The following is a 12,029-nucleotide window of genomic DNA, read 5'->3' as shown; positions in this document are numbered from 1 at the left end:
TGAGCACCTTCTATATGCCAAGCATTGGGCTCAGCCTTGGGACTACCATGGTGAGCCCATAGCCCCTGTCCTCATGTAGCGTTCAGTCTTGTGGAGGCAGAGATGCATAAACCAGCTGTAATATTGTGTACTAAATTCTACATGGCCAGGTGTGGTGATACACACTTGTAACCCCAGCACTTTGGGAGGCCAAAGCAAGAGGATTACTTGAGGCCAGGAGTTCAAGACCAACCTGAGCAACATAGCAAGACCCCATCTCTACAAAAATTAAAAAATTAGCCAGGCATGGTGGTGGACTGGTTAGTCCACCTGGTTAGTCCACCTGGACTGGTTAATCCTCCTGGTTAGTCAGGAGGCTGAGGCAGGAGGATCGCTTGAGCCCAGGAGTTTAAGTTTGCGGTGAGCCATGATGGTGCCACTGCACTGCAGCCTGGGTGACAAAGTGAGACCCTGCCTCAAAAAACAAAACAAGGCCGGGTGTGGTGGTTCACACCTGTAATCCCAGCACTTTGGCAGGCTGAGGCGGATGGATCATTTGAGGTCAGGAGTTTAAGACCAGCCTGGCCAACATGGTGAAACCCTGTCTCTACTAAAAAATACGAAAATTAGCCTGGTGTGGTGGTACGCTCCTGTAATCCCAGCTACTTGGGAGGCTGAGGCAGGAGAATCCCTTGAACCTGGGAGGCAGAGGTTGCAGTGAGCTGAGATCACGTCACTGCACTCTAGCCTGGCTGATGGAGTGAGACTCCATCTTAAAAAAACAAAAAAAACCCAAAACCAAAAAACAAAACAAAACAAACACCTCAGTAAATTCTACAACAGGTATAAGCCTGGGAGACTCCAGGTGCAAAAGAGGATGTACTTAACCTCTACCTGGGGGGACTGGAAGGCTTTCTGGGGGGATGGCATCTAACCTGAGACCTGAGGAGTTAGCCAGGCAACGTGAAGCATTCCAGGCAGAGTGATCAGTTTGTACAAATGCCTGGAGGTGAGAGAGCATTAGCCTCTCTCTCTCTCTCTCTCTTCACTTTTCCAGCACTCCTGTGACTGTGCACTCTTCTGGATGCTGGACTGACTGTGTCACCAAACAAGACAGGCAAGCTCCCTGCTTCGTGGTGCTCACATGCTAGGGAATGTGGCCATTCAGGTGACCCAAAGATGTATTGAAGCTGGAGGGAGACATGTGGAAGGGACAGTGGCCCCTGCCCTGCCCAGAGCACCCAGGCCCCATCCTCCATCCTTCTGCTGAGCCTGGCAGCTAGCCCCAAGCCCTCCTGCACCAGCCAGCTGTGGGGAGATCACCCAGGCCATGGCAGGAGCCTGTGCCAATGTTTTAATAGCCAGGCTGAAGGCCTGCTGGGCAGCTCTGCTAATTACAGTGATTAATGTGTTTAAATTCCTTAGAAAGAGTAATGTGTCATCACTCTGTTGTCACAGCCCAGCTCCAGAGTCTGCTTCCCCCACTCTCCCCGCACAGGTGTCCCCCAAGCTCCTGCAGGCTCCCCACTGTGGCCCAGCCGCCCTTGAGCCCAGACACCTGGCCCTCCCATTCCCATGCCTGTCTGGAGCCTGACTACTGTCTCTGCCCCGGTGGTGCAGGAAGGAGCTCTCTTATCCATTCCCACTGCTAGAGAACTGTGCAGCCGCAGTGGTCAGGGAAGGTGGACCCTCTCATCCCCCAAGTCACTTCTGCACGGGGCAGAGAGAGCCCCTGATCTCTAGCTCCCCTCATCCCTCCCCGCAGCCCCACTTCGTCCCCATGTGGCACACACCTCTAGCTGAAGTCATTTTTTTTGTTTTTGTTTTTGTTTTTGTTTTTGAGATGGAGTCTCGATCTGTCACCCAGGCTGGAGTGCAGTGGTGCGATCTCGGCTCACTGCAAACTCCGCCTCCTGGGTTCACGCCATTCTCCTGCCTCAGCCTCCCGAGTAGCTAAGACTACAGGCGCCAACCACCACGCCCGGCTAATTTTTGTATTTTTAGTAAAGACGGGGTTTCACCATGTTAGCCAGGATGGTCTCAACCTCCTGACCTCGTGATCCGCCCGTCTTGCCCTCCCAAAGTGCTGGGATTACAGGTGTGAACCACCGCGCCCGGCCTAGCTGAAGTCATTTTATGTGGCTTCCTGTTTCACGGCCACCTTCTGGCTCTGGAGTGGGACAGGGACCTTTCCAGGTGCTCTGTTTGTTGAATGGAGGAATGAATGAAAGGGTCAAATCCCCACTCTGTGTGCCTCCATCCTTATAACAGGATAAGTTTGGATCTGGTGCTTTTCTCCTCCAAATCTCATGTGTCTCCCTTGCTAGCTCCCCTCCCAGGTAATGTCTATAGGGGACAGGTGGCCCAGTGTCTTCCTCCTACAACTAGAGAAATGTAAGACCACACCGCACAGAGTTGAGGCCTGATTATCTGAATCCATTGCTATGTTAGCTGGAGCAGGGATATCAAGACCAGTATGCTTCTGTGTGTGTGAGACGGAGTCTCGCTCTGTCGCCCAGGCTGGAGTGCAGTGGCACCTTCTTGGCTCACTGCAACCTCCGCCTCCCGGGTTCGAGCAATTCTCCCATCTCAGCCTCCCAAATAGCTGGGACTATAGGTGAGCGCCACCACGCCTGGCTAATTTTTGGATTTTTAGTAGAGATAGGGTTTGGCCATGTTGGTCAGGCTGATCTCGAACTCCTGACCTCAGGTGATCTGCCTGCCTTGGCCTCCCAAAGTTCTGGGACAGGTGTGAGCCATCGAGCCCTGCCAAGACCAGCACACTCCTGCCCCAGCGGCCAGAGGAGCCGGGTCTTGACTTCTATGGGATAGCTTCAAGCCTCCAACTTGAGCTTCCTTTGACTGCTGTCATTTTCCTGGTGTCCCCAGGGAAGGCAGAACTTCCTCATGCCTGGCAGTCTTCTCCTGACGTCTAACCTGACTCTCCCTTTGCACCCACTCTGATGTCCATCAGTGGAATTGGGTGGGGGGCCTGAGGGAGAGGGGCCTTTTCTCAGGGGCAATCTAAGAACTTTGTTCCACCTGCCAGGCCCAGCCTGGGCCATCTCCAGGCCCTCTGGTCCCTCCTGGCACTGGGACTGCCTCATTGCCTAGGAAGGTGTGTTTGTTTTGCTTGGTTATTCACTGCCACGCTTGCCCCAGTAGGCAGCCAGCTGGCAGGAAGCCCCTGGGAGCCCTTCTCTCACCTGTGCCTGGCACAGCTGGGGCTGGGTCAGGGCAGGGTTAGGTGGGGTAGGCTGTGTCTTCACTTACTCTCCCTGAGGGGGTAAGAGATGTCACCTGCCAGTCCTTCAGCCCAATTAGGACAGGACAAGGACAATGCAGAGAGAGGGATTGCAGCCACACTGAAAACCAAAACACACCTCGGAAGGGATGCAAGTTAGAGAACCTGAATGCCACCCTAGGAACCACAGCCCCCGCCTTGCCATTAGATGTCTGTGACTGAGGCTGGTTGCATCTTGCTCGGCCTCAGTTCCTCCGCCTGTAATGTGAGAAGGGAAAAACAGGAGGATCCCTTGAGCCCAGGAGTTCAAGGTTGCAGTGAGCTGTGATCACGTCACTATACTACAGCCTGGGTGACAGAGTGAGACCCTGTCTCAAAAACAAACAAACAAAACAAAAAACCTAAATAAATTCTACAACAGGTATAAGCCTGGGAGACTCCAGGTGCAAGAAAAGGATGTACTTAACCTCTACCTGGGGGGACAGGAAGGCTTCCTGGGGGGTGGCAGCTAACCTGGGACCTGAAGGATCTGAGGAATTAGCCAGGCAAAGTGAAAAGTGTTGCAGGCAGAGCGATCAATTTGTACAAATGCCTGGAGGTGTTTGATGAAAACTAAGGTCTCTTCTAGTTCTGGGATTCAACACAGGCAGTTCCTGCCCCAAGACACAGCTGAGAATGGAGCAGGGTAGATCTTTGACCCCTCAGGGTGGCCCGGCACTTCCCGGAGGCGCTGGGACCCGGCACCTAATGACCGCTGCCCCCACACAGGAGAACTGTTGGGTCTCTGAAGGCCAGGCAGGAGGCCAGATTGGTAATTGACTCCTGCCGTAGGGGAGCTGGCCCGGCTTCATCAGTATGCAGGGCCTGTGCAGAGTGCTTAAGAAAAACTTATTAATTTCCCTTCCACAAAGACTGAGAGTTTGACGGTAATCACAGTATCAAGTCGTAATAATAATAAAAAAAATCCCTCCATTGAAAATCACAGTTGGGACTCTGGAGAGTTCAACAGGAAAAGATTGTATTAAGATAAAGGAGATTATAACAGGGCGGACATTAAAGGTTGTCATTGTCGGGTAAATCACATCAGGGAGGCCCCAGGACTGCTGTATCCCAGGGAGGGAGTGAGGACCCCGTCACTGACCTGGCAACCCCACTCCGTCCGCCTCCCGCCCACCCTGGAACTCTGCCTCCTCCTGCCCTCGAAGGCTAAGATACACAGGTGGCTCCGGAGCAAACTTGGGAATCAGATGTCCCGGCCTGAGGACCCTCATTATGGGCAGAGGGTGGAGCACTGTACAGGTTCTGGAGGACAGAGATCTCTGCTCTAGGTTAGGCTCTTACAGTCTAGCCTGACAGTGGTCTTCAGAATATGTGCCCAGTCATGCAGGGGCCTGGGGGTGGGGCGGTGTTTCTGGGTCACCTGTCCTATTGGCATTTTCCTGGTAAGGATGAGAAAGGAGGATGAGCTTGCGGAAAGGAGGTGATGGGGCTGGGCGTGGTGGCTCATGTCTGTAATCCAAGCACTTTGGAAGACCGAGGTGGGCGGATCACTTGTGGCCAGGAGTTCGAGACCAGCCTGGCCAACATGGCAGAACCCTGTCTCTATAAAAAAATTAAAAAATTAGCCGGGTGTGGTGGTGTGCACCTGTAGTCCCAACTACTTGGGAGGCTGAGGCAGGAGAATCCCTTGAACCTGGGAGGCCGAAGTTGCAGTGAGCCAAGACTGCGTCACTGCACTCCAGCTTGGGCTGCAGAGCGAGACTCTCTTTCAAAAAAAAAAAAAAAAAAAACGGGTGAGAATACCAGGGCCTCTGGACACTGCCCTCCCCTGCCCCTTGGATATAGGCTGAATCAGAAAGGGTGTCCCAACCTGTCAACGGGGAGTCCCAATCCCAGTGGAAAAGCCTGAAGAATTCTAGTGAGATATTACCAAGATGAGGCTATACTTGCTCAGGTGCCAGGTGACCACTGCCCCCGGGGCTGGGGCTGGGTGCAGTGCAGGGCCAAGCTGGGGTTGGTGATCCTTCTCTTGGACATCTTCACTTGGGCCAAATGAGAGGGTTCTCTGAGTCTAAAGATGCAGTTGGATCTGAAAGTTATACTAGACTTGGGACGAGAAGCTACAAGCTGTTAACGACTGGGGCGGGGGCCACATGGAAGAAAGGAGTTAATCATGGGCTTCTCTGGTCATTACCAAGGGGCCCTATAATGTGGAGGCTTTGAGTCCTGGCTCAAAACGTTTTAGCTCTGCATCCTTGGGCAGGTTACTTAACCTCTCTGTGCATCAACTTTTTTATCTATAGAATGGTGGTTATAGCATCCACTTAATGCTGTGATGAGGATTCAATGTATGATTATAGTGAAGAATTATAAATAACAAAGGCCTGCTTTTATCTCTTAATTGCCCTTGCCTGAGGTCACACAGTCAGTAGGTGGCCAAGACCATCTCCTGCCCATCACCTACTTTTTTTTTTTTTTTTTTTTTAGACAGAGTCTCGCTCTGTCGCCCAGCCTGGAATGCATGGGGGTGATCTCGGCTCACTGCAAACTCCACCTCCCGGGTTCAAGTGATTCTTCTGCCTCAGCCTCCCAAGTAGCTGGGACTACAGGCGTGTGCCACCACCAAATTAGAAGGAATGCTAATTTCAGAGGGAGAGATACATTCTGGGAAGGAGAACTTACAGAACGCCCAGCTAATTTTTGTATTTTTAGTAGAGACGGGGTTTCACCATGTTGGCCAGGCTGGTCTTGAACTCTTGATCTCAAGTGATCTGCCCACCTGGGCCTCCCAAAGTGCTGGGATTACAGGCGTGAGCCACCGCACTCGGCCTCATCACCTCCTTTCTGCAAGCTTCTCCTTGGGGAGTGCAGTGTAGCGGCCAAGGGCTTGGGCTTTGGACCCAGAGTGCCTGGGGTTCACATCCTGGCTTTTGCTTGGGCCAGGGACTTCAGTTCTCATACTCAGCTTTCTCCTTTAGAAAAGGTGAAAGTCACCCTCCTAAGGTCAAGGTGATGCTGCTGGTGCAGCGAGTAGCTCAGAAAGGGGCAGCTGAGGCAGGCAGCTTTCCCTGGGGTCTCTGGCCCTAAGCACCCCCACCTGTGGCCGTTAGGCCCAGTGGGACAGTGCTTCCTCCCCCTGGCCCTCCAGGTGGCATCCGGCCCTCTGCGGCTGCAAGCCATGGGCACCAAGGACGGTTCTGAAGTCGCCCTGAGTTTATGAGGCTGAGCGGAGAGGACCAGGCGTGTTAAGTGTAATGGGGTTGTGTGAGATTAATGTGAGGCCGGGTGAAGCAGCTAAGGCAAGTCATTTTGGCAGTTAATACGTACGTTTAAGGAACGATTTGAGAGTGCGAAAACATTTAAAAGGAATGCTAATTTCAGAGGGAGAGATACATTCTGGGAAGGAGAACTTGCAGAGGACAGAGCTGGGGTGGAGCCAGGATGGAGGTGCCAGGTGACCCTGCTCAGAATTCAGCCCCCTACAGAGTTTGTTCAGGTCCTCCCAGGGCCTCTCTGTGCCCACCTGTCTCCAGGAGCACAGGCCTCTTGGAAGAACCGAAGCGGGCACTGAGTGGGAAGAGCTGGGCTGGAACCTTGTGGAAGCAGGGTCCTTGTCTGCCTGCATTATGGAGCACAGGGAGTGGAGAGGGTGCAGCTCAGGGGGCTTTGTGAAAAGGGTATTGCTTGAACTGAGCTTTGAAAATGGGTTGGGAGGAGAGGGTGGAAGCATGTGGATTTGGACTTTTCATCCAGGAGAGAAAGGTGCTCCGTGACTGAGCCTGTGATCCGGGTAGGATAGGGCGGCCCATATAATAGGGGAGACTCAGCTTCTTCAGGCCTGCGTGCAGGCTTCACTAGGGTCCTGGAGAGCAGGAGGCCGGGAAGAGCAGCCTCCTCCTCCTCAGGGAGCTCTCCCTCTCCTGGACCCTCCGGATGGGAAAGGTGGAGTCTCTCTGCTCTAAAGTGCTTTTTTTTTTTTTGAGACAGGGTCTCGCTGTGTCCCCAGGCTGGAGTGCAGTGGCACAATCACAGCTCACTGCATCTTCGCAGCTTCGACTTCCCGGGCTCAGTTGATCCTCCTGCCTTAGCCTCTCAAGTAGCTGGGACTACAGGTATACACCACCACGCCCGGCGAATTTTTGTATTTTTTTGTAGAGATGGGGTTTTGCCATGTTACCCAGGCTGGTCTCGATCTCCTGGACTCAAGTGATCCGCCTGCCTTGGTCTCCCAAAGTGCTGGGATTACAGGCATGAACCACCGCGCCCGGCCCCACATGCTCCTTGATGGCACAAGCCTCCTCAGCCCTGCTAGTGAGATTGGAGGCAGGCCCTTCCTTCCTGGAGTTTGATCTTTCAGCACCAGAAAGTGTGTGACCCGGGAATCTCCTGGGAACCCCTCGGCTCTAAGACCTCAGCCCTCCCATCCACTGATCCAGCCTAAAAGTGGAATGAGCTGATCCTCAGCTTGCCCGTCCCATCTCCACTAGAGGCCCAAGAGCCAAGGAGTTAGTGCCGTCACAGCTGGCTGCGATGAAGGCCTTTACAAGTGCCTGGTGTGGTTATTAATAATGTCTCCCAGCTCTGAATGCCTCTTTAATTCCTCTGCTTAAACCACTCTGGAATCCATAACACTTGCCCCTTAGCCTGTGGTTATTCCGCTCCCTTAATGGCCTTTTATGGAGGGACCTTATTGAAAGCTTTTCCCCACCGTGAGTAAATCATGTCCTCTGGGTCATCCTTGCCTGCAATTTTATTAACTTCTTATGAGAAGTCAGAGGGACCAGAGGCAGGCCAATGTTTCCTCCGTGTTCTGTCCTGCCCGGGCCCAGCACTGTCCTTTTCCTGGCTGGGATCTCAGAGGAAGAGATGGCTGGGGACGTTGGAGATCAATAATGTTTGGAATGTCTCAACCCAGTGCCCCTGACTCCTTCACTCTCATCTGTCAATCCTTCCAGGTGGGTAGGAGCTGGGAGACCAGGCACTGTGAATGGGAGAAGCAGGGGACACTGGGAAGCAGGGACAAGTGCCAGGAGGGACAGGATACACATCAGTTACCTGATTCACTGGTTACCTGGTGCCTCAGCTACCTGGTTCATTGGCTGGTTACCTGGTGCATTGCTTATCTGGTGCATCAGTTACCTGGTGCATTGGTTACCTTGTGCATTGGTTACCTGGGGCGTTGATTACCTGGTGCACCAGTTACTTGACTCACAGGTTACCTGGTGCATTGGTTAACTGGTATATAGGTTAACTGGTGCGTCAGTTACCTGATTCATTACTTACCTGGGGCATTGGTGCACAGGTTGATTACCTGGTTCATCAGTGATGTGGCAAGCACCAGATTTGCTAGCAGGAAGTGGGAGACTGAACCAGAGCCAGACACTGGCGCCAAAAACTGGGAACTGGAAAAGGCCAAGGACCACGCTAATGTGAGACAATAACCGAGGAAGCTGTGTTCAGGGGAAATGGAGCGTATGGAAACCCTTTTCTTTTCCCTAGAACTAGAAAACCTAGAGCTGCTCTAAAAAATATAAATATAAATTTTTAAAAAAGGCAATTGAGACCCTAGGAAATGGAGATGCCTGGAAGAAAACCCAGGAGGTTCCCCCTGGACATCTGGGAATGAAAGGGTTTGTGGCTTTGGAATGGCTTTCAAGGGGCCCATGTGCCTCTCTCCTGGCCCAGGAGAAAGAGGGGAGGGGCGCAGGGGAAATAATGGGAGAGGTGGAAGAGGGCACTGGGGCTGGGGACTGGGTGTCCCTGGGGAGTGGGACAGGACTTCTGTTTTTTTTTTTTTTTTTGAGAAGGAATCTCGCTCTGTTGCCCAGGCTGGAGTGCAGTGATGCCATCTTGGCTCACTGCAAACTCTGCCTCCTGGGTTCATGCCATTCTCTTGCCTCAGCCTCCCCAGCAGCTGGGACTACAGGTGCCCGCTGCCATGCCCGGCTAATTTTTGTATTTTTAGTAGAGACGGGGTTTTACCGTCTTAGCCAGGATGGTCTTGATCTTCTGACATTGTGATCCGCCCACCTCGGCCTCCCAAAGTGCTAGGATTACAGGCGTGAGCCACCATGCCCGGCTGGGATGGGACTTCTTAAGGGAGCATAAACCCATCTCTGCTGTCTGCTCCCTGGGCCACAGGCAGGGGCATTCCCCAGAGAAGGACCATGTCAGACTGACATTCAGCTGCCCCCTCTTACGCCAACTCTGAACTTCCCCGCAACTGCTAGCTCCTCCCTCTGGCCTAAGAGAAAGTCAGGACAGCCACCCGGCCCAGCTTCGGAGCTCCGCTGAACTTCTCCCCACAGAGAGTGTTAGAAATCATCTCTATGACTACAGCAGAAGGGAGGCTGGGGCAGGGGCGGCCACGGGTGGGGCTGGATCCCAAACCTGGAGGGGCCAGTGTCTTCAGCCGTCCCCAGGAAGGGTCATAGAGGGGTTTCCAGCCCTGACCGACCACTGGCAGCAGAGGTTTTGCAAATTCTACCTGGAGCCTAGGAAGGTGGGTTGGCATGAGCAGCTCTGTGAGGATCCCCTGTCCCTGGTGTCACCATCTGGGCCAGCCAGGTCATTGGAGGAGGGTCTGGTGAGTCTCCTCTCCTCCCACTCCAGGAAGTAGAGTGAGCACCAGACCTGAAGTCAGGAATTGGGCTATTCCCACCTCTCACCAAGAGGCTGCAGTCCTGGCCAGGCACGGGGTAATCCCAGCACTTTGGGAGGCCGGGGCAGGCAGATCACTTGAGGTCAGGAGTTCGAGACCAGCCTGGCCAACATGGGGAAACCCCGTCTCTAAAAAAATACAAAAAAGAAAAAAAAATTAGCCAGGCGTGGTGGCGGGCACCTGTAATCCCAGCTCCTTGGGAGGCTGAAGCAGGAGAATCCCTTGAACCCAGGAGGCAGAGATTGTAGTGAGCCAGGGTCACGCCACTGCCCTCCAGCCTGGGTGACAGACTACATCTCAAATAAACTAAAAAAAAAAAAGAGAGAGAGAGGTTGCAGTCCTGATTCTGACCTTTGGCAGGGGAAATAGCTGGCTCTGGCTGCCCCAGCCCCTCCTCCGTTCAGCTCCGGGCTTGGAGCTGAAAGCCAGTTGATGCCCTCCCCTCTCCCTGCTTCCCCGAGCCGCTGGCAGGCACTGGTACTTCCCCTGTGCCAGGCTCTGCGTCAAGAGCTTTACACGTATTATCTCATTTAATCCTCTCACCCACCCAGACTACATAGTCTCTCCTCAATGACTACCTTCCATTCATTCGCCCTGTTCTTCGCTTCCTAGCCCTGATGACAAATCATGATACGCTTTTGCTTGTTTACTTGTTGTCTGTCTTCCCACTTAGACTGTAAATTCCTTTTGTTCTCTGCAGCATCCCGAGCACTTGTAGAAGGCCTGGCTCACTACATTTTTTCTTTTTAAATAAATGAGGGACTTAATCAAGTGACTAGGCTCAGAGTCATTTTCTCGAGATCACCCAGCTTGTGTCTGTAGAGCTGGAATCCACACCCATGTTGCTGAGGGAACCTGCTCCCCTGTGATGACAGGAGCTGCTGGGAGGAGTTTGAGTTTCAGGCCCAGCACAGAAGCCAAGAATAACTGAAACCCCAGTGCCTTTACATTCACCTCTGCACAATGAATCGAGCTTCCCAGTGGTGCTGGGAGCAGAGCCGGATTCTCCCCTAAACTGGAGGCTGGCCATCGGACACCCTTCCTGGCCTGAACTCTCTTTCCTTCCCTGCAGGGAACCCCAGCCATGGCTGCATGCTCTGGCTGGGAGTAACAGAGAGCCTCAGGCTGGGGAGGCAGAGGGACAGCAGAGCACACGCCCCCAGACGGATGTAGAGGATATGGGAATAAAGACCATGTTCCTCACCCCTGTCTGGAAACGGGGAAGCGGGAGAGGCACAGCTCATCTGCCGGCACTGTCAGCTTGGCCTGCGGAATAGACCCTAAGTCCGATGACTTCATCCCCACCACTACCCACCGCTCCATTCCCCTCGCCTCACAGCTGCATGACCGAAGGATCCTCTCCCTCCCACTCAACTCCTACCATCTATTTTCCACCCAGCAGCCAGAGTGGTTTTTAAAAGAACAAACTAGGCTGGACGTGGTGGCTCACGCCTGTGATCCCAACACTTTAGGAGGCTGAGTCAGGAGGACTGCTTGAGGCCAGGAGTTTCAAGACAAGCCTGGGCAAAACAGCAAGACCCTGTTTCTAAAAAAAAAGAAAAAATTATCTGGGCTTGGTAGTGCACTTGTGTAGTCCCAGCTACTTGGTAGGCTGAGGTGGGAGGATGATTTGAGACCAAGAGGTGGAGGCTGCAGCGAGCTGTGATCACGCCACTGCACTCCAGCCTGGGCAATAGAGCGAGACCCTGTCTCAAAACAATAAAAATAAAAGAACAAACCAGATTATGTTGTTGCTGGCTTAAAACTTTGAATAGCTTCCTATTCTACTTACAAAATAATCCAGGCCGGGCACGGTGGCTCATGCCTGTAATCCCAGCACTTTGGGAGGCCAATGTGTGTGGATTGCTTAAGCCCAGGAGTTGAAGACCGGTCTGGGCAACATGGCGAAACCCTGTCTCTACAAAAAATACAAAGATTAGCTGAGCATGGTGGCACGTGCCTATAGTCCCAGCTAGTAGGGAGGTGGACATAAGAGGATCCCTTGAGCCCAGTAGGCCAAGGCTGCAGTGAGCCATGATCAGGCCATTGGACTCCAGCCTGGGTGACAGAGTGAGACCCTGCCTGGGTCAAAAAAAAAAAAAAAAAAAAGGCTGGGCTCGGTGGCTCACACCTGTAATCCCAGTG

The 12,029-nt window shown here is 53.1% G+C and overlaps 1 protein-coding gene across 1 annotated transcript in view; it reads left to right on the top strand.

The window, feature by feature from the left end:
* The window catches only part of UBIAD1 (UbiA prenyltransferase domain containing 1), a 100,296-nt gene that overhangs the window by 47,755 nt on the left and 40,512 nt on the right, over positions 1–12,029 (top strand). The gene's annotated exons all lie outside the window — the stretch shown is intronic.

This window comes from Pan troglodytes, chromosome 1 (genome assembly GCF_028858775.2).
Source record: "Pan troglodytes isolate AG18354 chromosome 1, NHGRI_mPanTro3-v2.0_pri, whole genome shotgun sequence".
Lineage (NCBI taxonomy): Eukaryota > Metazoa > Chordata > Mammalia > Primates > Hominidae > Pan > Pan troglodytes.
This window is presented reverse-complemented; position numbering and strand designations above follow the sequence as displayed.